This window comes from Chrysochloris asiatica, unplaced genomic scaffold (genome assembly GCF_000296735.1).
Source record: "Chrysochloris asiatica unplaced genomic scaffold, ChrAsi1.0 scaffold00134, whole genome shotgun sequence".
Lineage (NCBI taxonomy): Eukaryota > Metazoa > Chordata > Mammalia > Afrosoricida > Chrysochloridae > Chrysochloris > Chrysochloris asiatica.
In genome coordinates, this window is record NW_006408652.1 from 6,331,666 (window position 1) to 6,336,731 (window position 5,066).

The 5,066-nt window shown below is 41.1% G+C and overlaps 2 pseudogenes; both read right to left on the reverse strand.

Annotated features, from left to right (window-relative positions):
* Nucleotides 1-473: 473 nt before the first annotated feature.
* LOC102817545 lies at nucleotides 474-827 on the reverse strand (annotated as a pseudogene).
* A 1,263-nt stretch (nucleotides 828-2,090) lies between these two features.
* Nucleotides 2,091-3,035, reverse strand: LOC102830754 (annotated as a pseudogene).
* Between the last annotated feature and the right edge of the window lie 2,031 nt (nucleotides 3,036-5,066).

The following is a 5,066-nucleotide window of genomic DNA, read 5'->3' on the forward strand; positions in this document are numbered from 1 at the left end:
GATGGAGGCAGAGACGATGACGTGGAGAGATGGAGTAGCTGGGGACTTTAGATCCAGAGAGGGAGAGGGGCTGTGTGCTGACGACCAGGGGGCGGGCTTGTAGGGTATACCCTTTGGTTGGTTGATGATGCATGGAGGGGATTGTAACCATGGCAATGAAACGATATAAGATAGAATGAATGTAAAACTAATGTTCTCCGATGTAAACTGTCACATAATTCACAATAAAACATTATAAATAGAATGATATCCATCCCCAGGGACTGGAGACTCCTGCTAACACTTCCAAGTATGGGAGTTGAAGTTTCAACCACCTGTCTTCTAAGGAACATTTTGGTGGTATTTCTTCCAACACAGCTTTGTGTGTTCTTTTGGCAATCCATGACACTTTTTTTTTTTTTTCCACAAAGTGTAATTTTTCTTTTCTTTTCTTGCAGGTTAGTTTTACTTCAACCTTTTAAGGGCTCAATTCTTTACATGGGCTTTGGTGGCGGTTATGGGGCAGCCCCTGCAGGTCTAAATCGGGGTGGGGGTGTTCGGTCCTTCCGAGCTCCACGAGAGCGGTTCCTGATCAACTTGCTGTAAATGGCACAGCTCACACAATGATGCAGTTTCACGTACAGCTTGGGAAGCACTTATGCATCGAAGACACTGGCTTCGGAAATATCCCTGATGGCTGCGGCCTCTACTATGTTTCGAATTACGAACTTCTTAATGGCCTTGTCTTTGGGTACGCAGTGGGTGCAGTTCGTGCAGCGAATAGGCTGCACCTGCATGTGGCCGCGATCCTTTTTGGTACGACGATTGTTCCTACTTTTCTTTGTCATCTTGGAAGCCAGGACCCGAGAGAGAGAGAGAGAGAGAGAGAGCTCCATGACACTTTTAATATTCTTCTCCAACACTATAGCTCAAAGACATCAATTCTTCTGTGGTATTCTTTAGTCATTGTCCAACTTTCACATACATAGGAGGCTAATGAAAATACCATGTCTTGGGCCAGGCACCTATTAGTCCTCAAACTGTTATCTTTGTTCTTGAACACTTTAAATAGGTTTTGTGCAGCAGATTTGCCTAAGGCATTTCATTTGATTTTTTGACTGCTGTTTCCATGAGTGTTGATAGTGGATCCAACACAACTTCAATCTTTTCTCCATTGATCATGATCCAGTTGTGAGGATTGTTTACTTCTTTACATACTAAATTCTATGGTCTTTGATCTTCATTGGTAAGTATTTAAGTCCTCTTCACATTCAGCAAGGTTGTGTCACCTGCATTTGACAGGTTGTTAGTGACTCTTCCTCCAATCCTGAAGCCATGATCTCCTTCATGTAATACAGCTTCCCAGATTATTTGCTCAGCATACACATTGAATAAGTATGGTGAAAGAATACAACCCTGATGCACACCTTTCCTGATTTTAAACTATTCATTGTTCCCTTGTTCTGTTCAAACTATCTCCTCTTGGTCTATGTACAGATTCTTCATGAGCACAATTAAGTATTCTGGAATATCCATTATTTGCAGTGTTATCCATAGCATGTCATGATCCGCACAAAGCTAAAAGCATTTGCATAGTCAATAAAGGACAGATAAACATATTTCTGGTATTCTTTGAATTTAGCCAAGACCTATCTGACATCAGCAATGATATGTCTAGTTCCAAGTCCTTTTTAGAATTCAGCTTGAGTTTCTGGCATTTTCCTATCAATGTACTGTTGGAGTCATTTATAAATTATTTTCAACACATTTTTACTTGCATGTGATATTAATGAAATTATCTGATGATTTCCACATTCTGTTGGGTAGCACTTCTCTTTGGAAAGGGAACAAATATAGACCACTTCCAATCAATTGACCAGGTAGCTGTCTTCCAAGTTTCATGGTATGGATGAGTGCATGCCTCCAGTGCTGCATCAGTTTGTGGAAATATTTCCATTTGTATTTCATCAATTCCCGGGTCCTAGTTCTTTGCCACTGTCTTCAGTGCACCTTGGACTTCTTCTTTTGGTACCCTTGGCTCTTAATCATACACTACCTCTTTTCATTTTTTTAAAATATGAGTGTATTTATTTGTCACACATAGACATCTCTTATTTTTGATCGGATTCCAACTTGAAGGTAGAAGCCCTCAGAGAAGACAACCTCTGTCTCTTGGCAATCTGTTCCTGCAGACCTGATAGCAATTATTCACTGTTGTATTACAAGAGACCTATCCTCATTTCCTTTCATCAGCCCCACCCAGACAGATTGGATACTACTCAGTGGAGATGCTACCTTCCTCCACACCCTCTGGATCTAGATTCTTTCTCAAAAGCTTGTAAGCCAGTCACTTCTTGCCTTTGTATCCCCTCCCCTCCCCCCCTTTGGGTAGCCTATGTCCAAGTTGCCCATCCCTGTCTACTCTGTGTATGGCCAAAAACTTTGCATATTCTGCAGCCTCCTCCTTATTTTACTTACTGCATTGTTTTTTCAGAGCAATGTTGCAGGACACGTGGAGTAACAAGACGCTGAATCCTGGGCGCTTTGGTCCTGGTTTTCTTGCCTTCTTTGTTCAGTGGCTTGCTCACAACATACTGGTGGACAGCATCTTCTTGAGAGAGATTGAAATGTTTGTGGATTCTGTTAGCTCTCTTGGGCCCCAGGTGATGAGTCACAATTGTATCTGTCAGTTCTGGGATATCTTTCTCTCTCTTTTTTCTAGAGTAACCAAGAACACTCAAGTTGGCATCCATAATGCAACCCCGGATAGATTTATGCTTTCTTTCTCCAGTTCTCTTTGGTCTATAACAGGAATGCCCCTTATTCAGAAGCAGGCAGACATGGCCATGGGTCAAGATGCCCTGCTTCATGGGAACACCTTGCTTGTCATCCCCACCACTCATGCGGACAACATCACCCTTCCACTCGTCACCCAGTGATTCAGCAGCAACTTTTGTGGCCATTCGTTTCTCACAAAAGGTATGAAGCTTGCGTTCATCGTCCACTTCAATGAGTTTCTGGCAGCCAGTGGCTGGGCAGGAGACGTTCAGCTTCATGGTGAAATCGCCGATGGCCTCTGTGACATCACAAAAAAGAGACTGATCATATACTACCATGTACTGATTATTAATGGATGTCAGGAACTATTTCTTCTTCTTTTTTTTTTTCTTTTTTTTTGAGTTGTGTGCCATCAGCAAATGAAGGTCCTGAAAGGTTTACTCTACTTGCGTCATCACAGTCAAATTTACTTTGTGGAGGTAGCTCTTCCCCAGTTGTATTTGAGTGACTTCCAATCTGAGAGGCTTATCTTGAGGCACTTTATCTGACAGTATTCTGTTGCTGACAGTATTCAATTATCTGACAGTATTCAATTTTAAAACATTCAGTGTTCCCATGTTCTGTCCGAACAACTGCTTCTTGGTCTAGGTACAGATTTCTCAGAAGTACAATTAAGTGTTCTGGAATACTCATACTTCTCAATGTTGTCCATAGCTTGTCATGATCCACACAATCGAAAGCCTTTGCATAGTCAAGAAAGCAGAGGTAAACATCTTTCTGGTATTCTCTGCTTTCAGCCAAGATCCATGGGATATCAACAATGATATTGCTCGTTCCACGTTCTCTTCTGAATCCAGCTTGAACCTCTGCAAGTTCTCTGTCAGTGTATGATTGCTGTCATGTCTGTATTACCTTTAGTAAAACTTTACTTTTGGTTCAGTGACTCTGTGTATTCTTTCCATCTTCTTTTGATGCTTTCTGCATCATTCAATAATTTGCCGAGAGAATCTTTCAATAACAAAAGTCGAGGCTTGAATTTTTTTCTTCAGTTCCCCCAGCTTGAGAAATGTTGAGCATGCCCTTCTCTTTTGGTTTTCTGACTCCAGATCTTTGCACATTTTGTTGTAATATTTGACTTTGTCTTCTCGAGCTGATCTTTGAAATTTTCTGTTCAGCTCTTGGATCTCCTCATTTCTTCCACTTGCGTTAGCATCTTTACACTGGAGAACAAGTTTCATTGTCTCTTCTGACATCCATTTTGATCTTTTCCTTCTTACTTGTCTTCTGAATGACTTTTTGCTTTCTTTGTGTATGATGCTTTTGATGTCATCCCATAACTCTTCTGATCTTTGGTCCTTAGTGTTTAATGTATCAAATCTGTTCATCAGATGATCTCTAAGTTCAGGTGGGATATATTCAAGGTGATATTTTGGCTCTCATGGACTTGTTTTAATTTTCTTCAGAAAAACTCAACTAGAGGAAGAAAAAACAATGATAAAGGAAGTGAGTGTAAATTGCTACAATTTGATGAACTTGACCAGTGCTTATGGATATAGTAGCTCAAAATACCAACTGAGAGGGATGGAGACTTCTCATCAAGTATCAATGCTATCCCCTCTGTATACATGGTAGATAGGGATGGTCAACTTAGACAATGGGCTAGCTAAAATGAGGGGACAATAATGGCATGAAGTAACTGGCTTACAAGTTTTCAAGAGGGAGTCTAACTTAAGAGTATGCAGAGGAAGGTAGAGACCCCACTGAATAGTTTTCATCTTGTCTAGATGGGTCTGGTGAAAAGAGAACAGGACAAGATTCTTATGATTCGGTAGTAAGTAGTTGTTATCATGACTAATTACAACCGTCACAACTGTGAAGGTAGAAGTTTTATTTAAAAAAAAAAGCGTAGTTAACTTTACAGTCCAGAAGCAGAGGACCGCAAGACCATCAAGGGAGAGAGCACAAGCGGAATACGGGACCCCATGCAGAGAAGCAGCTGGGCTGAATTCAGACCACTGACTGCTTTTGTAAATAAATTTTTATTGGAACATGGCCCCATCCATTGTTTAATGTATAATCTATAGCTATTCTGACACTATAATGACAGAGTTGAGTAGTTACCACAGAGACTATATGGCCTGCAAAGCCAAATACGTTTACTATCTGGCCCTTTACAGAGTTGTTGTTGTTGTTGTCAGGTGCCATCGAGTCAGAACTGACTCATAGCGACCCCATGCACAGCAGAACAAAACAATGTCTAATCCTGGACCAACCTCACTACCGCTGCCACACTTGAGTCCATCAATGAT